Here is a 23,095-nt window from a genome sequence, read left to right as displayed (position 1 = left end):
TACCCGCTCACCCCTCACACAGTCGGACAGGCCTCCTACCCGCTCACCCGCTCACACAGTCGGACAGGCCTCCTACCCGCTCACCCGCTCACACAGTCGGACAGGCCTCCTACCCGCTCACCCGCTCACACAGTCGGACAGGCCTCCTACCCGCTCACCCGCTCACACAGTCGGACAGGCCTCCTACCCGCTCACCCGCTCACACAGTCGGACAGGCCTCCTACCCGCTCACAGAGTCGGACAGGCCTCCATCCCCAGAACAGGAGACCCACACTCAATGGCTCAGGAGCAGCTTCTTCCCCTCTGCCATCAGATTTCTGAATGGACATCGAACCCACCTCCTATCTTTTTTTTTGCACTATTTACTTATTTTGTAATTTTAAATAATTTTCTTAAAAAATTATAGTAAATTTGGTGTATAATTTAAGGTGAGTCAAAGGAAAAATGCGGGAGAGGTGTCAGAAGTTAAGTTTTTGACACAGAGAGTGTTGGTAGCATAGAAACCTCTCAGGTGTGAAGGTAGAGGCAGATACATTAGAGGCATTTAAGAAACTCTTAAATAGCTACATGGGTGAAAGAAAAATGGAGGGGTATGTGGGAGGGTAGAAGTAGATGGATCTTAGTGTAGGTTATAAGTTTGGCAGAATGTTTTGGCTGAAGGGCCTGTTCTTTATGCCTTTACACTGTACTGCTGCTACAGAGAAATCACATCATATACGCTAAGTCAGTCAAAATAAGGACGATTCTGATAGAATGTCAGAGCATAGCAGCAACACAGGCTGAACTACACTTTTAGAATTGCATATTGTTGGTACAATTGCCTCTTTCCTGGTTTAATCGTTGACAGTCTGTGAATCGGGGCAAAGAAAGAAATATATAATTACTTTGGCTGCAGATCAAATGTGAATGATTTGTATATTAAAAAGAGAGTTTGAAGACCAACATTCATTGTAAAGGCATGAATTCCGGCACCTTCTACAGAGAAAGCAAGTGAGAAGGGTGTGGGGCCTAAGTTTGTTGCCTGCAGCCTGCCATGGGATCATGGCCGAGGGAGCAGGTGTCGCTTGTCCAAGTGCACAAAGGAAGTGTGCGCATTGTGGCTCACAACGGGAGAGTCCAGCTCACATCTCAGCATCAACCTTTAATATTACGTTTTCAGATATATTAAAAAAAAGCAAGTAGCATTTATAGACGCAGTTAACAAGCATCCTGATGAACAGATGGTACTTTAATACTCCCCGTGAATGCGAGCTATCTTTCCTCTCACAACAGAGGTGACCAGCTGTTAACTTGCCAAAGCAAGGGTAAAGTACTGAGTCTGTTTCGACCCCAAATATCGCAACATTCTGCAGCCAGAGTCTGCGCTGCTCCATGCAACTGGCACTTAAATTTACCTCCAAGCAAATTAAAATTCAGGTCTAAATTTCCAAGCGACAACTGTACCGAAGTCAAAACTGTTTCAGACAACCTCGGGGGGGGGGGGGGGGGCTGTGCTCCGTGGTTCCGCTAGGCTGGCCCAAGCATCCAAAGCTGAAGAGGATGGAAAATAACTCAAGGGTTGAATCTGTGTGTTTCTGTTTCAGCGGACAATGATTTGAGCTTCGCGCTACCCTGATAGGTGTTGGCTTTTGCTCGGCACACTGAGGGGTAACACAGCGGCCCGCAAAGTGTGACATTCGCGTGGATCACAGAACAAATGATGAGGACTCCAGCTCTCTGTCAACCGGTCGCTTTAGCAACCCAACTCTCACAGCTCAACATGCAACGGTCACAGGGTGGTGGGCAATGGAATTTTCCCACCTTGTAGGAGGTCTAGGGCCACCTTAAGGATGAAAAGAGCAAGACTGACCCACTCTGAGATGAAAACAGAATCAAGCACAGTGTGCAAGTGCTGTTTATTGGGTTGGATAACAGTGTCCTTTCTAATAAAAAGCAGGTGATTTGGGGTTTTGATTTGAAATAGAAGAACCGGATAGAAATAGCTGCTGTTATGAAGACCCACACCAAGAGGATTGCATTACATGGGGTTCAGATAAATATCCACTTTTTAATCTGTAAATTGACAATAAATTATGGAACTTTGGAGTCTGGCTTTAATCTGAACTTGTGATCCAGTGTAACACACACAAAATGCTGGAGGAACTCAGCAGGTCAGGCGGTATCTATAGAAATGAATAAACAGTTGTGTGCTGCTTGAAACAGTTGATGTTTCAGGCTGAGACCCTTCATCAGGACTGGAAGGGAAGGTGGAAGATGCCGGAATAAAAAGTTGGGGGAGGGGAGGTAGATAACTAGAAGGTGATAGGTGAAGCCGGGTGGGTGGGGAAGGTAGAGGAAGGAATGATTCATTGATGTCCGACCCTTCAGAGTGGCTGTGCCAAATGGGGCTTTCGAAACAACTTCCCCAATTTACGGACACACCTTGGTTCTTGCTGGCTACTTAACATATCAACAACTTTAATAAAACACTGGAGAAAGCAGATGCTCTTTAGATATTTGTAATTCACTGGAACTGGCAATGGGTGTGAGGACCGGCGAGGAGCAAGCAAGCTGTCCCATTGTCCAAGTGGCTGGCAGTCCAAGTTCTTCAGTACATAGCTACTGGACTTACACTGTAAACTGGATCTGCACTGCGCACTGGGCCCACATTTCGTGCTCCAGAGTATTGACATACAGTACAACACGAAAAGAAGCGGTCCCAACACTGACTCCTGTGGAACACCACTAGTCACCAGCAGATAACCGGAAAGGGCTCCCTTTATTCCCTCTCTTTGCCACCTGCCAGTCAGCCAATCTTCTTTCCATGCCAGTATCTTTCCTGTAAAACTATGGGTCCTTATCTTGCTTAGCAGAGTCATGTGTGGCACCTTGTCTTCTGAAAATCCAAATAAGCACCATCCGCTGACTCTCCTTTGTCGATCCTGCCGGTTATTTCCTCAAAGATTTCCAACAGGTTTGTCCTTCCAGGTGAGGCAACACTTCAGCTGTGGATCTGTCGGTGCTGTCTGCTGTACCCGGTGCTCCCAAAGCAGCCTCCTCTATACCAATGAGACCCGAAATAGATTGGGCTGAGCGCCTTCACTCCATCCGTGACAAGCAGGACCTCCCCATGGCCAACCATATTAGCTACATTCCACATTCCCATTCCAGCATCTCAGTCCGTGGCCTCCTCCACTATCACGCAAAGTCCACTCTCAAGTTGGAGGAGCAGCACCTCATATTCCATCTGGGGTAGCATCCAAACTGATGGCATGAAGATCGATGATTCCTCTAACCTCCGGTAATTTATCCCATCTCCCCCCGACTCTCTGTTCTCTGTTCTCCATTCTTGTTGCCCTCTCAGCCCTTCTCTTCTCACCTCCGCCCATCACTTCCCTTTGGTGTCCCTCCACCTTCCCTTTCTCCCATGGTCCGTCTCCTCCCCTTGTTGTCAGCCCTTTGCCTTTTCCATCTCTCAGCTCCCAGCTTCTCACTTCATCCCTCTCCCCAACTCACCCACCTTTTCTCTCACCTAGTCTCATCTATCAACTTCTAGCTCATCTTCCTTGCCCTCCCCCCACCTTTTTACTCTAGCTTATCCTCCTTCCTTTCCAGACCTGATAATCAGCCCAAAACATCAACTATTTATTCATTTCATTGATGCTGCCTGGCCTGCTGAGTTCCTCCAGCATTTTGTTCCTGTTGCGCTGGATTTCCAACATCTGCAGAATCTCTTCTGTGTGAAATAAATTCAAACTGTTTTCATCAAATTGTCTTGTACTAATCCATAAGTTGGGCTAATTGATCACCGCTGAATGCCAATCAGAATCAGGTTTAATATCACTGAATTTAATATGTCATGAAATCTGTTGCTTTGGAGCAGCAGTACAGTGCAATACGTAAAATATAATATAAATTACAATAAGAAATAGATAATTTAATAGGTAGTGCAAAAGCAGAGCAGAAATAGTGAGGTAGTGTTCACGGGTTGGTTCATCGTCAGGTTCAGACAGAATATAAAATAATCAAGGAAAACTGACCTGAATAACACCTAGGCAGACCTGCTGGAGACTCTACACTTGGCTTTGCATTAGATGGTACAGTATGGTTGCACTGGAAAAACTTGACTTCATTTTAACAAGTAATTCAAGCACCTTCTTCTGAGTAACCTTACAAGCTCCCATAGAGTCCAACCGACTCAGCCGACCCTCACGGGCTCCCAGAAACTCCCACAGACTTCTCATCAAATGAGAATGCAGAAGGCAGAAACGTTAGGTGCATTTATCCATAGTTCACCTCGAATTCTCAAGCTGTCTCACATTGAAAGAGTACAGAGAAGATTTACAAGGATGTTGCCAGGACCGGAGGACCTGAGTTATAGGGAAAGGATGAATAAGTTAGAACTTTATTCCCAAGGGTGTAGGAGAATGAGGGGAGATTTGATAGAAGTATAAAAAAAGTTAAGAGGGATAAATGCAAGCAGGCTTTTTCTACCGAGGATGGGTGAGACTAGAGCTGGAAGTCATAGGTTAAGGGTGAAAACTGCTGATTAAGGGGAACTTTATCACTCAAGGGGTGGTGAGAGTGGAACGAGCTGCCAGTGGAAGGGGCAAAGTGGGTTTGATTTCAACACTGAAGAGAAATTTGGATGAGTACATGAATGGAAGGGGTTGGGAGGGCTATAGTGCAGGTGTAGGTCGATGAAACCGGGCAGAGTATTAGTCTGGCATGGATGAGATGGGCTGAAAGGCCTGTTTCTGAACTGGTGTCCTATGACTCGATGACTTATTATGCGATTCCATTATGAAAACAGCACCGCAGTTTGTTCACTTTAAATATCCGTCTTTATTTCAGGCCTTCCATATTGGCTGTAGTCTGTGCATTGTGTTCACTAAGGATCGACAAGATAATCGATGGCACTAGTTTTAAAGATCTGGATTATTCATTAACTTATCATTTGAACAGTCGTAACATTCTGTATTTGATTTTCACAATCATTGCAAATGTTCTCAGTCACCTCCAAGAATTATTAATATATTTGTTTAAAGCCAACAAAGCACGAGGATATTTGTAACATGAGCTCTGATAAATACTGAAAGTCAAATGAGTAATAAAATTATGAGAGAGGAACGAATGAGTGAATGAAAAGGGCATTGGGAGTGCTCGTCAGAGGGTAGAAAAACATTAATCAATAAAAATGCTCCAGGTCCCATTGTACTAAAGCATTTATTGTTCAGGCCCAAAGATTTAGTAAGTCACATCAATGTTGCACTTGGTGTAGCATAGCGTTTGCCTGGGCACATGTGGATAAACTCTTGTGGTGCGGAATACTGTGCATTGGGAACTAGTGGAGCCAGAAGCAGCCTTTAGATTGACAGCAGAAAAGACGGTTTACATTGTGTCTATGAATGCTGAACCCTCACATGAGAAAACTTCTACTGGCCCCAGACAGAAAGTCCTGACCTTTTCTACAAGGCTGATTTGACATGGGTAAAAGTTATCTTCATCTCCCTCCCTTAACAGCTTTACCTAGGAGACAACTCCTTTATCATTTCCCTAAACTCAGACATGTGGTTCAGTTACTCTCTGTGGATTGAATGGAACTTGACAAATAAAAATACCTTAAGCTTCAAGTTTTGTTATGACTAAATACAATAGACAGTTTTTTTCCTTCCCAGGTATAGAAAGTTACTTTTAAAACTTTTTGAATTTAATGGGAGCTAATCAAATCAATAACTCGGCTTATTTTCTGTGGTTGAATTTAAAATATAACTCTGATAGCAGGAGAAAAAAAGCACAAAAACATTAAAGTACTGTCCCCATATAATAATATTGCCATTTAACCCATATTTTGATTCATATTTGGCTCAGTCATCTGCAAAATATCTCCAAATAAGCTGAACTATAACTGCAGTTTGTGAATCTTAATAGCTCACTATAGAATACTGAGATAGAATACAGGACAAAGAGCATATAGAGCACTACAGCACAATACAGGCCCTTCAGCCCACTATGTTGTGCTGACCTCTCTAAACTTTCTCGGCAAAGAACCAAACTCTTTCCTCTGACACTGACCATAAACCTCTTTTTTTTTCTTCCATCCACGTACAGGAGCCTCAGGTCCCGTACCACCAGGTTCAGGAACAGTTATTACCCTTCAACCATCAGGCTCCTCAGCCAGAGGGGATAACTTCGCCTGCTTCAACTCTGAACTCATTCCGCAGCCTAAGGACTCATTTTCAATTACTCTACAGTTCATGTTCTCAATATTGTTTATTTATCTTTTATCATTATTATTCTCAATTGCTGTAAACTTTTGGACTATTTTAGTGGTGTTTAACACTGTGGTTTTTTGGAGATTTACATAAATATTGCTGTGTAGGCCTAATTGTTTAATGTGTAGTGACTCTTGGTTGATATTGGTTGTCCATGTTACATTGTCTTTCAATTCCTCCTTTTAATTCAACATATTTCTGGGGTTATTCAATTATTGGTTTCTGTATGCTGTGTGCATTTGGAATGGCTATCCCCATCCCTATTAAGTAACCTGTTTTTGCTTGCTTATCCTGCAATATTATATCTGGACAGTTAGTATCGATTGCCCTACCTGCATTAATCGATTGGTCTTAATGTAACTTGCAGAACTCTGGCTCTATAACTCAATCAGGCTTGTGCTTTTAGTAAAATATGATGTCTTTAAGAGTTTGTATTTTAAAGCAAGATTTTGGTGAATGATGTTTGTCAATTGATTGTGCCTCTGTAAGTAATCAGATTGTGTTAAACTGCTACAGGATCCTGCAATGTGGTGGATTGCTTCTGGTTTTTCTTGGCATTTTCTACATTTATCATCTTGAAGTTGTTGGTATGTATTTTTGGTAATTTTTTTGTGTTAATCACCCGATTCTGCATGCTACAAGGAGCCCTTCTGTTTCCTGGGACGAGGTCTCCAACTCTGAGCCAGGTGTTCGATGCTTCCTTGTTGACATCCGGCCTGCTCCGATCATTGGGATGTCTTCCATGGAGGGTCATGCTCTTCCACTGGTTATCCTTCTCTTCTGGAGTGATAATGTCTTCATTTTTTTTGGGTTGTGCTCTCATTTAAGTGCAGTGATGTATGCTTCTTAGCAGAATTGCGTATGCTTGCATGGAGTGCTGCTTCCAGTTTTCGCTGATGAAAGTTTATTCTTAGAAGTTTTACCTGACTGCTGTGTAGATTTGCAATGTCTGTTATTCCTCTTCCACCTTCTGATGTAGATAAATGCTTTTAGCACAATATGCCTTCTTTTGCAGATTGGTTGTTTATCATTCTTTGTTCAAGTGTAGTTTTATTAATTCTATTATATTCCTTTGTTCTATTGTGAATGCCTGCAGGAAAATGAATGTCAGGGTAGTACTTTGCGAACTTTGATATGCCTATCTGCTAGTCTCTTAAATGCCTCAACTGTATCAGCCTCCTCATCACCCCGCTCTCAGACATCCACTGCTGTGTAAAAATCGAACCTCTGGCATCCCTCTTATACTTCCTTCCACTCACTTTAAAGGGAGGTGGAATAGCATGTTCATAAATAGACATGATTCCTTTGATGCTCAGGTCAGTCAACCTTAAAGCAAAGGATGCACAGAGTAGATGAATATAAAGGAATTCTGATGGACGAGGGGTCTGCTGTGTGGGTTTGTCGAGGATTACCCTGCTTCTTCCACTTGAAAATTACCACAAAGTTAAAGCTAAAGCACTTCTGTAAAGTTGGGCAGGTTACTTGAATTGAACTCAGTACTACATTGGTACCATTTTCCAAAGCTGTCCCTTTGGAATGACCATACTGTTTTATAAGTTTATTTATGTTATTGATGAAGTTACAAAGGAGAACTTTATACATATCAACGTCCCATGAATTCCAAAAATAGTAAAATATTGAATAATTCTTTTGCAGAATTGAAAATTTTCAGTCTTCATAAGTATATGCCAAATTCATTAATTTAAAAAAAAACATTTCAGTAGATGAAAAAGAGGCCAATGGGGAAGAGCAGTGGCCCACACAAGGATCACCAGTCCTGGTAGAAGCTGAATCAGAGTCAGGTTTATCATCACTAACGCGTGTCATGAAATTTGTCAGTTTTGCGGCAGCAATACAGTGCAATACATACTAATTACAATAAGAAGTATGCAGCCAAATACCAGGAGCTGGTAGAGCAGTCAAGAGACCGGGTTAGGGGTACGATGTAATCCTACAGAGACGGGATGTAGAGGTTTTGATAACTGCTCACTCTGCGGAACCAACTCTCTCCTTGGCACGAAAAGGGGCTGCAAAGACAGGAGCCTTCAGGAGGCTGCTGAGCAAGTCTCCAGATGGCCATGGATCAAGAGGTGTGACCCATGGACCAGTGCAGCTGGGACACAGGCCAGGGCCCGATGAAACCTGTCGGTCGCCTGGGCGAGAGTGTCTGATCTTGAAAGACCGGAAACGCCTGATGACCCCAGGTTATACCACTGATAATGTGTCCCAGTGCATCTAAAGTTGTATCTCACCATTATTATACCAAAATATTCCAATAGATTACAAAAAGAAATATATATAGAATATACATAAATATCCTCTGCTGGGAGAATACCTCAGACAGCAGGCAGGGGACATGGAAATGGAAGTGGGTGAAGCAGAGCCAGAGGACCAGAGGCCATGGCAGGACAAGGCACTGCACGGGATGCACCATCGCCAGATATCAGAGGTGGCTGACAAAAGAAGGTCCTATCAATGGCTGGAAATGGCAGGGCTGAGGGACGGCACAAGAGCAATGCTCATGGCCGCACAAGAATGGGTGCTGAGCACAAGAGCAGTAGAAGCTGAGGTGTAACACACCAGACAAGGCCCAAGATGAAGCCTGTGCAAGGAATCCGCTGAAACCATCCAGCACCTAGTAGCAGGGTGCAAGATGCAGGCAGGGACAGCTACACTGAACGGCACAACCAAGTTGCAGCAATTGTGTGCAGTAACATCTGCGTTGAGTATGAATTGGACATTCCCAAGTCCAAATGGGAAACACCCGAGAAAGTAGTGGAGAATGACAGAGCTAAGATCCTGTGGGAATTCCAAGTACAGGCTGATAAGCAGGTACTGGCCAACCAGCCAGACATAGTAATATTGGACAAGGATCAGAAGAAAGCAATAGAAATAGATGTGGCAATCCTGAACGACAGTAACGTCAGGAAGAAAGAATATGAGAAGCTGGAGAAATACCAGAGCTTAAAGGAGCAGATAGAAAGGAAGTGGAAGTTTAAAGCCAGTGTAAAGCCGGTCACATCAAAGTGGAAGTATTGAAGTAGGTTGGCCCATTATTGGAGATGCTCCAGAGGAGGTTCACGACAATGATACCAGGGAAGAAAGGGTTAACACATGAGGAGTGTTTGATGGTTCTGGGCCTGTACTTGCTGGAGTTTCATAGAATGAGGGGGGATCTCATTGAAACCTATCGAGTATTAAATTGGATCCGGAGAAAATGTTTCAAATAGTGGAGGAGACTAGCACCCGAGGGTACAGCCTCAGAATTGAGGGGTATCCTTTTAGAAACAAGGTGAGGAAAATCTTCTTCAGCCAGACAGTGGTGAATCTATAGAATTCATTGCCTCAGAGGCCAAGTCATTGGCCATATTTCATGTGGAAGTTGATAGGTTCTTGATTAGCAGCCAGGCATCAAAGGTTACAGAGAGAAGGCAGAGGAAAGGGGCTGAGAGGGATAATAAATCAGCCATGATGGAATGGTGGAGCAGACTCTATGGGCTGAATGGCCTAATTCTATTCCTATGTCTTATAGTCTATCTTCAAGCACCCTAGTTTATGCTGTCCTTTTCATGGCAAGCAGAGGCCATAAGCAGAAATTGAAATTTGGCTGCTTTTGGAGGGATCATCACACATCATAGACATGAGCACAAAATGCAAACATTGAATTGATTCCTGGGAGAGACACGTAGGCTGTTGTCTGATGAGAATAGGCTGAGTGAGGTAGGGCTTTTCCTTTTGGAATGGAAGAGAATGAGAGGCGACTTGATAGCGGTGTACAGGATGATAAAACCGAGTGGAAAGACAGCGACTTCTTCCCAGAGCGGAAATGGCTAATACAAGGGATATGTGGTGATTGGAGGAAAACAATGAAGGGGAGGGATGTCAGAGGTAGGTTTTTCACACAGAGAGTGGTGGGTGTGTGGAACGAGAGAGATAGAGAAGGATACATTCAGCCTCAAGTTTTGGCTTTTGGAGTTTATTCCAGAAGATTGTATTATTCCAGTCTTAGATGCCTGATATTAAAGAACATAGTCACTTTAACAACAAGTCGCTTCTTCAGAGTAATAACATCTTTAGAATGACTCATCATCATTATGTGCTGTGCTGTATGACATAGGTGACCATCGTCTTTTAAGAATGACTATTAATATTTAAATTCAAGACTTTAAAATTATTCTTTAAATAGTTTACAAGCAGAACATAGACATAGAATAAAGAACAGTAGAGCACAAGGACAGGCTCCTTGTAGGGAGATATTTGAGGTAGGTTTTTTTACATAGACTGCAGTGGGTGTGTGGAACACCCCCCAGGAGGGGTGGTAGAGGCAGATAGATTAGGGGTATTTAACTAACTCTTAGATAGTTACATGGATGATAGAAAAATGGAGGGCGATGTGGGAGGGAAGGGTTAGATTGATCTCAGAGTAGATTAAAAGGCTGGCAAATGGTCTATACTCTGTTGTAATAACTTTACGTTGAACTTTGAAATGCTATTCCTTTGTTAAGGACGGGAGTAGGGATTAACCCTGGGAATCTTAGACCAGGTAAGGTTTACTTCAGTGGTGGGCAAGTCATGGGAGAAGATCCCTAAGGATAGAATGTATGAGGATTTGGAGAAACATAGCCTGATTAGGAGGTATCAGCATGGCTTTATGAGGTCACGCCTCACAAGTCTGATTAAGCTCTTCGAGGATGTGACAAAGCACGTTGGTGAAGATAGTACAGTTGATGCGATGTATATGGACTTCACTAGGCTGTTTGATGAGATTTCACACGGTAGGCCCATTCAGAAAGCCAGGGAGCATGGGACCCAGTGAAATCTGTGCGTGTGGATACAGAATTAGCCAGCCAACAGAAGGCAAAAGGTGGTTGAGGATGGACCATATTCTACTTGCAGGTTGGTGACCCATTGTATTCCACCAGGATCTGTTGTAGTACCCCTGCTTTTTACAATTTTATGAATAACTGATGAGGAAGATGGCTCCTGTACCTCCTTCCTGATGGTTGTCACGAGAAGAGAACATGTCCTGGAGGGTGAGTGTCCATAATGATACCGTCTTCTTGAGACATCACCCTCTTGAAGATGTTCTTGAGGGTGCAGAGGGTTTTGCCCTTGATGGAGTCCATAATTTAAACCCAATACCGCCATGTCCACAATTGTCTTCTCTGAGGCACAATAGTCTCAATCCTGGAATTCACTACACACCTGCACTGCGTGAGGTCCTTCCAGGGCACGCTCCGCCCAACAGCACTGCGTGAGGTCCTTCCAGGGCACGCTCCGCCCAACAGCACTGTGTGAGGTCCTTCCAGGGCACGCTTCGCTCAACAGCACTGCGTGAGGTCCTTCCAGGGCACGCTCCGCCCAACAGCACTGTGTGAGGTCCTTCCAGGGCACGCTCCACCCAACAGCACTGCGTGAGGTCCTTCCAGGGCACGCTCCGCCCAACAGCACTGCGTGAGGTCCTTCCAGGGCACGCTCCGCCCAACAGCACTGTGTGAGGTCCTTCACTGGGAAGCCCTACTGAACTACACTACAGTAGGTCCTTCACTGGGAAAGCTCAAAGTTTGAAGTAAATTTAATTATCAAAGTACATATGGGCCACCAAATGCAACCCTGAGATTCATTTTCTTGTGGGTATACTCAATAAATCTATAGACTAATGACCATATCAGCTATCCCCTTTGGTTCAAGGTGGTTGTGAGGTAGTAACTGTTCCTGAGCCTGGTAGGGAGAGTCCTGAGGTTCCTGTACCTTCTTCCTGATGGCAGCAACAAGAAGAGAGCAGGGCCTGGATGCTGGGGGTCCCTGATGATGGATGCTGCTTTCCTGTGATAACACTTCATGCAGACGTGCTTGATGGTGAGTAGGGTTTTACCCATGATGGACTGGGCTATATGCACTACTTTTCGTAGGATTCTCTGTTCAAGGGCATTGGAGTTTCCATACCAGGCTGTGATGCAGCCAGTCAATATACTCTCCAATGCACATCTATAGAAGCCCACCAGAGGTTTAGATATCATGTCAAATCTCCACAAACTCCTAAGGAAGTAGAGGCACTGCCATGCTTTCTTTGTAATTGCACTTATGTGCTGGGCCCAGGACAAGTTCTCTGAAAAATAACACTGGGGGATTTGAAATTGCTAACCCTCTCTGCTCCTGATTCTCCAGTGAGGACTGGCACAAGGACCTCTGGTTTCCTTCTCCTGATCAATAATCAGCTCTTCGGCCTTGCTGACACTGAGTCAGAGGTTGCTGTGGCACCACTCAGCCAGATTTTCAATCTCCCTCCCATACGCTGATTCACCACCACCTCTGACGCAGCCAACGACAGTGGTGTCGTCAGCAAACTTGAATCTGATTGTTATGGGCTTTCACAATATTAATATGTAAAGCAGCTGCAGGTATTTAACAGCAGCGTCATTGGAAAAGTCGTACAAAGCAATACTGGGACAGAGCTTGGTCACAGAAGCAGCTGATATAAAGGAGTCAGAAAAGTTAGTGAAGAACTTCCTGGGCCAAGAATCTTGTTAATAATTGCAGACTAATTGAATATTTATTTATTTTATGATACAGTGCAGAGTTGGCACTTCTGGCCCTTTGACCCATTCTGCCCCAGCATCCCCACAACCCCGATTAACTCTAGCCTAACCACAGGACAATTTACAATGACCAATTAACCTATCCAGTTCACCACTGGACTCTGGGAGGAAACTGATCACCTTGGGAAAACCCTCACATTCCATGGGGAGGATGTACTGACACTCCTTACAAAACAGTGTCGGAACTGAACTCCAAGCACCCCAAGCATTAACAACATCACCCTACCCGCTACGCTACCACAATGCCTGTATCAGTCTCTGCCGCTCCCTTTCGATTCACCAGCTGCACGGAGAGGGGGAGCCTGCAGCACGGTCAGCAACTCACTCTCCGTATTGTACTGCCTTGCCTTGGGGAGAAAATTCAATCATCAGAGGTGCAAAGGAACCTAGAAGTCCTCGTGCAAGGCCCCCTGAAGGTTAATTCGCAGATTGAGTCTATGGTAAAGAAGGCAAATGCAACTTTGGTGTTGATTTCAAGGGGAGTAGAATATAAAAACAAGGAGATCACGTTGAAGTTTATAAGACTCTGGTTAGGCCACATTTGGAGTATTGTCAACAGTTTTTGGACCACCTATTCCAGAAAGGATGTATTGTCATTGGAGAGAGTCCAGAGAGGATGATTCCAGGGGTGAAGGGGTTAGTATATGAAGAGTGAATGGCAGCTTTGGGCCTGTACTCACTGGAGTTTAGAAGATTGCGTGGAGATCTCATTGAAACCTACCAAACGTTGAAAGGACCAGATAAGGTGGAAGTGGAGAGGATGTTCATTCTGGTGGGGATATCCAGATATAGAGGGCACAGCCTCAAAATTGAGGGGCAACCCTCAGAAGTAAGGAGGAATTTTTTTAGCCAAAGAGTGGTGAATCTGTGGAATGCTCTGCCATAGACTGTGGTGGTCAAAGCAGAAGTTGATAGCTTCCTGATTGGTTGGGGCATCAAGGGATATGGTGAGAGAACAGGTATATGGGGTTGAATGGGATCTGGAATTAGCCATGATGAAATGGCGGAACAGGCTCGATGGATGGATGGCCTCGTTCTGCTCCTATGTCTTATGATTTTATAGTATCAACTGCCAGCGACAGATAGGACACAAATCCACGGTTGACCCTGACCGACAGAGGGCCTCCCTCTGATTACTAGCATCACATCATTCTCACTTCAGCAAGCTTTATTAAACAGTTGTTTGACTTGCTGGAAGTCAGTAGTTTTAGAACCAACTGTTTCCGAACCAATCAGAGTTGACAATAAGCTCTGACCTTTGCATGTTCCACTTGCCTTTGACGTTCTGGGTAAAGTCACAGGCCTGGATGACTTCTTGCAGCCTGCCTGGACTAACTCTCTTTCTGAGAAAGGTGTTGCCTGTTTCACAGTTAAAACCTGCTGGAACCACTGTTCTCCCTGTTCATCAGTACACCTTGAAGCCAAGTCTGTCAGGTGCACACCCAGGGAGGAGAAAAGGACATGTGAACCTCATCTCAAAAAGTGGAGGTCTGATCCTGAAGTTCTCAATGAGTTTGGAGGGTTTGAACACAAGAATATGATCTGTTATGTATTTGTGTACACTTTGGCCTTCCTGTGAACATAATGCCAGAGGGCATTCTGGGTAGAGGGCTTACAAGCAAAATAAACAGCTGCATGTTTGTTCCTCACCTCTCCATCTCTCGTGTGTGTTTTTCATGGCCACCTGGATTCCCAATACTGCAAATGTAATAGGATCATCATTAGATGACAAGTAAACTCTTCTCAGGCTTCCAGCCAGTTACAGAAATCAATTGTCACCAATGTTTCAGTGACAAAGTCGGCCGTCATCATCAGGGATAAATGAGGTACATTCCAAAGTACAATCCTTGTTATGTACTTAACTGCTACATATTAACGTTAGTGACTCACTGCGTTCTATATCCTGTTACACTGGAACCTCGTTGGTCAAACTCTCCTCCTCTGCAAATGCACTTCGGAACTTATATACACTCTGTAGGTGGATCGTGATGCACACAAACCAGATTCAAAACCAGAGGGCACAGGCTGAAGATGAGAGGAAAAAGATTGGAAAGGGATGTGAGGAGAAACGTCCTCACACAGAGGCTGATGTGAGCTGCTGGTGGAAGTGGCTGGGGCAGGTACAAAAACAACATTTAACAGACACTTGGACAAGTACATAGATAGCACAGACTTAGAGGGACGTGGACCAAACACGGGCAAGTAAGACCAGCCCAGATAGTCACCTCAGTCAGCGTGGACAGTTTGGGTCCATGGACCCACTTCCATACGGTGTGACTCTGGGACTCTATCCTGACCTACATCTCTTCAGCTGGAACTTGTCTTCATTGATAGGTTAACTATTTGTTCACAGTAGTAACATCAGATAAAAAGTCATAGCTCACCTCACTAAAGAAAAGAATCATTTAACTGTCAAATCAGAACTGAGTCCTCAACCTTTGCTTCAATGATTACGTTTTCAGCAGGTTTACATAGACCCATAGAACATAGAACAGGCCCTTCAACCAACCTTTTAACCTACTCGAAGATCAATCTACCCCTCCCTTTTACATAACCCTCTATTTTTCAATCATCCATGTGCCTATCTAAGAGTCTCTTAAATGTCCTAATGTGTTTGCCTCCACCACTCACCACTCTGTGTAAAATATCTACCTTTCACAACCTCTCTGTACTTTCCTCCAATCACCTTAAATTTTGACACCTTTGCATTAGCCATTGCCTTCCAAGGAAAAAAAGTCTCTGGCTATGCACTCTATTTGTATCTCGTATCATCTTTGCACCTGTTATGTATTTAATATTTCAGTAATATTTGAGTAATATTGTAAATATATTATTTGATTAAGCATTCTTTGCTGTTGGCATAACGCATTACAGGTTATCTGTAAAAGTATGTAAATGGCATGCGTTATTCCGCTGCCATGTCATGCAAGCGCCTCACTTAAAGTAAAAACCAAGTAAGATTCATATTAATGTTATGCTTTGGAGTTACAAAACATAACACCACCACTATCAAATCACCACTCATCCTCCTTCACTCCAAAAGCCCTAGGTCACTCAACTTAATTAGAAAGCTTGGCCTCATAAGACTTGCTCCCTAATCTAGGCACCATCCTGGTAAACCGTCTCACAAGCCTCCACGTCCTTCCTATAATGAGGTGGCCAGAACTGCTCACAATATTCCAAGTGTCGTCAAACCAGGGTTTTATCGGGCTTTCGAGCAGTGGCACAAAATTCAACGGAAGGTGCTATCAGTGGGAAGATGAGCTCGAGTCTTCACAGGGTCTGTGCAGTGATCCCCTCTACCTGTGCTGTAGTGGATGGATACACTTATCAGAGGTTGGTTGATGAAAGCAAGGTCAGAAAGGTTTATCCATCATTAGGATCGCTAATTTATTTCAGCAATCTGATCTGGCAGTTCTATTCTTCAGACCTCTGCTAGGCCAGAAGCATGCAAGCGGGACCAGCTTCCCTCATCCATGTGTGAAATGATGCCATGCCACGGAGCCACAGGACAGAAGCAGGCTTCGCAGCTTGCATGTCACCCAGGAAGAGGATTCAGGTGTCCTTCTCCAAATTTGTATGGCTTCCAGGCTGAGAGAGGTAGGGGCAGTATTGTGTGCAGTTCTCGTCACCTGCCTACAGGAGAGATATCAATAAGGAACATAGAAACACAGAAAATCTACAGCACAATACAGGCCCTTCAGCCTACAATGCTGTGCCAAGCATGTACTTACTTTAGAAATTACTAGGGTTACCCATAGCCCTCTATTTTTCTGAGCTCCACGTACCTATCCAGGAGTCTCTTAAAAGACCCCATCATATCCACCTCCACCACCGTCGCTGGCAGCCCATTCCACATACTCACCACTCTCTGCGTAAAAACTTACCCCTGATTTCTCCTCTGTACCTCCTTCCAAGCATCTTAAAACTATGCCCTCTTGCGTTAGCCCTTGGCAAAATAAGAGTGGAAGAGTACACAGAATGTTTCCAAGGATGCTGTTGGGACTTGAAGACCTGAGTTATAGGGGGAGGTTGAATAGGTTAGTACTTTATTCCCTGGAGCATTGGAGAATGAGAGGAGATTTGATAGAGGCATACGAAATGATGAGGGGTACAGATAGGGTAAATGCAAGCAGGCTTTGTCCACTGAGGTTGGGTGAGACTAGAACTAGAAGTCATGGGTTTAGAGTGAAAGCTGGAATCTGAGAGGAAACTTCTTCACTCAGGGGTTGGTGAGAGTGTGGATCGAGCTGCCACACAAGTAGACTGAGTTACTAAAAGGGTTGGAACAGTACGTGGATGGAATGGGTATGAAGGTCTAAGCAAGGGGGCTCTTTCTATGTCTTATGGTCTTGTGGTTAAGGGTGAAAAGTGAGACATTCAAGGGGAACACGAGAGGGAACTTCTTCACTCAGAGTGTGGAATCAGCTGCCAGCTCAGGTGACGAATGCAGGGTCAACTTCAACATTTAAGAGATGTTTGGGAGGGGTATAGAGCGTTATGGTCCAGGTGTAGGTCAATGGGACTAGGTAGATTAATAGTTTGGCATGGACTAGACTGGCCAAAGGGCCTGGTTCTGTTTTGTAATGCTCTAGGACTATACAACTCTAGGTGTGAGTTGCATACGTCAATGAGAAGTCTATTAAACAGTGTAAAAGAGAACAAAATAATTATTATTCTGATCTGATGCAACACAAAATAAAAACACAATAAGATAAAGATCACAACAATAAACAAGACACAATGAATATAAATACAGAAGATAGTTTATATATAGATTGATTGTGTGTCCATAAAGTGACACTCGGCTGTACACATGGTGACTGATTGGAAATAATAAAGTAGTGGTGGACTTAATGGGTGGAGGTGTTGATCAGCATTACTGCTTGGAGAAAGTAACTGTTTTTGAGTCTGGTGGTCTTGGTGTAGATGCTACGTAGCTTCTTCCCTAATGGGAGTGGGACAAACAATCCATCAACAAGGTGGGTAGGATCCTTCTATGTCATAGAAACATAGAAATATAGAAAATAGGTGCAGGAGTAGGCCATTTGAGCCTGCACCACCATTCAGTATGATCATGGCTGATCATCCAACTCAGAACCCTGTACCTGCTTTCTCTCCATACTCCCTGATCCCTTTAGCCACAAGGGCCATATCTAACTTCCTCTTAAATATAGCCAATGAACTGGCCTCAACTGTTTCCTGTGACAGAGAATTCCACAGATTCACCACTCTCTGTGTGAAGAAGTTTTTCCTCATCTCAGTCCTAAAAGGCTTCCCCTTTATCCTTAAACTGTGACCCCTCGTTCTGGACTCCCCCAACATCAGAAACAATCTTCCTGCATCTAGCCTGTCCAATCCCTTTAGAATTTTATACGTTTCAGTAAGATCCCCCCTCAATCTTTTAAATTCCAGTGAGTATAAGCTTAGACGATCCAGTCTTTCTTCATATGAAAGTCCTGCCATACCAGGAATCAATCTGGTGAACCTTCTCTGTACTCCCTCTATGGCAAGAATGTCTTTCCTCACATTAGGGGACCAAAACTGCACACAATATTCTAGGTGCGGTCTCACCAAGGCCTTGTGCAACTGCAGTACAACTCTCTGCTCCTGTACTCAAATACTTTTGCTATGAATGCCAACATACCAATTGCCTTTTTCACCGCCCGCTGTACCTGCATGCCCACATTCAATGACTGGTGTACAATGACACCCAGGTCTTGTTGCATCTCCCCTTTTCCTAATTGGCCACCGTTCAGATAATAATCTGTTTTCCTGTTCCTGCAACCAAAGTGGATAACCTCACATTTATCCACATTAAATTGCATCTGCCATGAATTTGCCCACTCACCTAACCTATCCAAGTCACCCTGCATCCTCTTAGCATCCTCCTCACAGCTAACACCGCCGCCCAGCTTCGTGTCATCCGCAAACTTGGAGATGCTGCATTTAATTCTCTCGTCTAAATCATTAATATATATTGGAAACAACTGGGGTCCCAGCACTGAGCCTTGCAGTACCCCACTAGTCACTGCCTGCCATTCTGAAAAGGTCCCGTTTACTCCCACTCTTTGCTTCCTGTCTGCCAACCAATTCTCTATCCACATCAATACCATACCCCCAATACAGTGTGCTTTAAGTTTGCACACTAATCTTCTGTGTGGGACCTTGTCAAAAGCCTTTTGAAAATTTAAATATACCACATCCATTGGCTCTCCCCTATCCACTATACTAGTTACATCTTCAAAAAATTCTATAAGATTCGTCAGACATGATTTTCCTTTCACAAATCCATGCTGACTTTGTCCGATGATTTCACCTCTTTCCAAATGTGCTGTTATCACATCTTTGATAACCAACTCTGGCATTTTCCCCACCACCGATGTCAGACTAACTGGTCTATAAATCCCCGGTTTCTCTCTCCCTCCTTTTTTAAAACATGGGGTTACATTAGCCACCCTCCAATCCTCAGGAACTAATCCAGAATCTAAGGAGTTTTGAAAAATTATCACTAATGCATCCACTATTTCTTGGGCTACTTCCTTAAGCACTCTGGGATGCAGACCATCTGGCCCTGGGGATTTATCTGCCTTTAATCCCTTCAATTTACCTAACACCACTTCCGTACTAACATGTATTTCCCTCAGTTCCTCCATCTCACTAGACCCTCGGTCCCTTACTATTTCCAGAAGATTATTTATGTCCTCCTTAGTGAAGACAGAACCAAAGTAAATATTCAATTGGTCTGCCATGTCTTTGTTCCCTATGAGCAATTCACCTGTTTCTGACTGTAAAGGACCTACATTTGTCTTGACCAATCTTTTTCTTTTCACGTATCTATAAAAGCTTTTACAGTCAGTTTTTATGTTCCCTGCCAGCTTTCTCTCATAATCTTTTTTCCCTTTCCTAATTAAGCCCTTTGTCCTCCTCTGCTGGTCTCTGAATTTCTCCCAGTCCTCAGGTGTGCCGCTTTTTATTTTTGCTAATTTATATGTTTCTTCTTTGGACTTGATACAATCCCTAATCTCCCTTGTCAGTCACGGGTGCACTACCTTCCCTGGTTTATTCTTTTGCCAAACTGAGATGAACAATTGTTGTAGTTCATCCATGCGATCTTTAAATGCTTGCCATTGCATATCCACCGTCAACCCTTTAAGTATCATTTGCCAGTCTATCTTAGCTAATTCACATCTCATACCTTCAAGGTTCTTTAAGTTCAGAACCTTTGTTTCTGAATTAACGATGTCACTCTCCATCTTAATGAAGAATTCCACCATATTATGGTCACTCTTACCCAAGGGGCCTCACACGACAAGATTGCTAACTAACCCTTCCTCATTGCTCAATACCCAATCTAGAATGGCCTGCTCTCTCATTGGTTCCTCGACATGTTGGTTCAGAAAACCATGTTCTATGTCCTATGTTCAAAGTTCAAAGTACATTTATCATTGCAATATGTATACTATATACAACCTTGAGACTAGGCAGTCACAAAACAAAGAAACCCAATAGAACCCATTGTTAAAAAGACCATCAAACACCCAATGTGCAGAAATAAAACCAAATCTTGCAAACAACCAAAAGCACGCAAGCAAATGAAGTTTGCAAAAGTGAAGCCGGTCATCACTGCCACCGATCTAGTAGCCTGTCAGTCAGAGGCCACAGCCTCAGTTCAGCACAGAAGTGAGTGTACCTCGTGGAGAAGCAAGGCGAACCAGCCCATCCCTCCCCTCCGGTCAGTCTGGCCTGATGCTTAAGTCGACCAAACTGCGGGGCGTTCCTCACTCTCAGACCCAGGTTTTGCTGCTTTGCGATTCCCTCGGGCCCAGGAACTGCCATCTCACTCAGCCCATACCCGACCTTTCCAGTTCAGCCTGGCGCTTTAATCAATCAAACCTTGGATCTTTCCTCAGGACTCGGGCCTGCCCCGACTCCACCGCCTCGGCCCTGCCACAATGAATCACCTCCAAATCTACTCCAGAAATGGCCAAACAATAGTACATTCCCCTCTGCCTCCATTTGGCCCATGCACGTCACGCTGCCACTGTCCTGAAACCTCGAGCCTTCAGTTCACACCGCAAAAATGCCAGGTAGTATGGCCAGTTCAAAAGCTCAACTCCGAGAGGGAGGTGGTCGTTTACCAGAAAAAGTGTGATTAAAAAAGTAGTTAGTAGTTTTGCATACCACCAACAAGAAGTCATTGTGCTTCACCAGCACCATCTTATACTGGGAAGATGTATACAGCTCATAAAAATAAATTGGACAGATGCACTGATACACACAAACACACTGCCGGTGTAGTGAGAAGCTGAACATTATACAGCCCATGAACAGACTGCACTGAGGCACTGCGTGCCTTTATTCTGAAATAAAGATCGACAATTAAGCTTCATGTTTCTTTGCTCAGCTTTTGATCCGCCACAAAGCTTTCACGCTTGATGCCTTTCGATGTGCTGTAAAGAAAGCAAGTTAACATTAAGGGCTCCTGGAACAAGCATGTTGAAGTATTTGTTGTTTTTGCTAAATCAAGGTATTCACACCCAGTGCTCAAGCTATCAATTTGATTTATTTGTCCACAATGACCCATATTGAGCCTTTAATTATCCTGGTATAATGTTTCTAGAGCATCATGACAAACGGATAAAGACAATTGCCACTGTTCAGTCAACCAACTGTTGACCTGATGGCTGAAGTGATGACTGTGGGCCAAGGGTCACTTGCCTTTTGAAAAACTCGTTCTATTCTTTAGTGGCCTCACTGGAGTCTCTAAGCCTAAATGCAGCTGATGGAGTAGTCAGTTTGCTCAGCAAGGAGTTAGGTGTGACTTGCATACTCTAATAAAATTCTTCACTTCCAGATTCAAGATTCAAGATTGTTTAATGTCATTTTCAGTGCACAAGTGTAAGAAGAATGAAATAATTGTTACTCTGGATTTGTTGCATCACAAAAAAACACAATAAGATAAAGAACACAATAATTTAAAAAGCATGATAAATACATGCTAACTTATATAAATAGATTGATTGTATGTACATAAAGTGACTTAGAAGTAGTCTTAAGACTGTGTTCAGGTCTTAGTCTTTCAACTAATAATTTTTATCTCACAATTTAAACTTACTCCAAAAACTTTGAGGACTCTTTTACAAAAGTGCCCGGCTGAGAATTCACCTAAATTAAACATTGCTTCTTTCTTTGCAAATCGCAAACACTTTAGCAACGTGTTTAATATCAAACTAGAACTCCAACTGTTTCCAGTTACCTGGGAGTCTAGATCCTGTGGTTTGAATAATGTTTTACTTACAAAAGGGATGACAGCAGAAGTGTGGAGAGACGAATGGGGCTTCCTGCAGCCTCGCCTTCATGGTTCAGCTGAGTCATTTTCTGGTTTTGTCTTTCCTTAACAGTAGAAAAAGTTCCTTCACAAATCTGTTTGAATATTGTTCCTTTGATGAACGTGCAGAGCAGTTTTTAATCATGTAAATAATTGACTAAAACCACATCAAGTGAGGTCCCCTCTGCTCTGATGTAAATCACTTATAGAGCACACAGTCATTGCCCGAGTATAAATTATTGCAACAAGTGCTGCCACACACTTGCCAAACCATTAGAAGTCTTTGCTTAACTGATTGGGGTGAAAATCATAACCAGCGCTCTCTCAGAGCTCTGCAGCACAAGGCTGGAGATTAGAATCAGGCTTAATATCGTTGGCATACTGTAAGTTGTAAATTACAATAAGAAGTACATAAAAATAAATTAAATAAGTCGTGCAAAAAGAGAACATGAAGAAAAAGTAAGTGGTGAGTCAGCTGTTCATTGGCCATTCAGAAATCTGATGGTGGAAGGGAAGAAGCTGTTCCTAAAACATTGACTCTGTGTCTTCCTCCTCCTTGCTGGGAACAATGAGAAGAGAGCATGTCTTTATTGATGGGGGTCGTTAATGATGGGGGCTTTATGAAGATGTGTTCTATACTGGGAGGCTAGTGTTCATGATGAAGCTGGCTGAGTTTACAACTTTCTCCAGCTTCTTTCCAATCCTGTGCATTGGCCCCTCTATGCCAGATGGTGATGCAACCAGTTAGAATGCTCCCCACGGGTACGTCTATAGAAATTTGAGAGTCTTTGGTGACATACAGTACCAATTATTCTCAAACGTCTAATGAAATATAGCCACTGCCATCTCTTTTTGATAATATAATACCACTGTATTATACTTTTCCTTCTTTGTTTTTCAGTTTACAATAG

General features: G+C 43.6%; 1 long non-coding RNA gene across 2 annotated transcripts in view; it reads right to left on the bottom strand.

Moving 5' to 3' along the window:
* Positions 1–22,312, bottom strand: part of LOC132401165 (uncharacterized) — a 64,847-nt gene extending 42,535 nt beyond the window's left edge. Inside the window, exons 1-2 of one of the 2 annotated variants that reach the window (XR_009514507.1) lie at positions 22,155–22,312; positions 14,504–14,551 (exon numbers count right to left, since the gene is read on the bottom strand). This is a non-coding gene — a long non-coding RNA (uncharacterized LOC132401165). The remainder of the gene's footprint in view (positions 1–14,503; positions 14,552–22,154) is intronic. The other variant, XR_009514506.1, reaches the window with a different exon arrangement.
* Positions 22,313–23,095: the final 783 nt, after the last annotated feature.

This window comes from Hypanus sabinus, chromosome 10 (assembly GCF_030144855.1).
Source record: "Hypanus sabinus isolate sHypSab1 chromosome 10, sHypSab1.hap1, whole genome shotgun sequence".
In the NCBI taxonomy this organism is placed as follows: domain Eukaryota; kingdom Metazoa; phylum Chordata; class Chondrichthyes; order Myliobatiformes; family Dasyatidae; genus Hypanus; species Hypanus sabinus.
The sequence above is the reverse complement of the archived record's forward strand: the minus strand, read 5'-3'. Positions and strand labels throughout refer to the sequence as shown.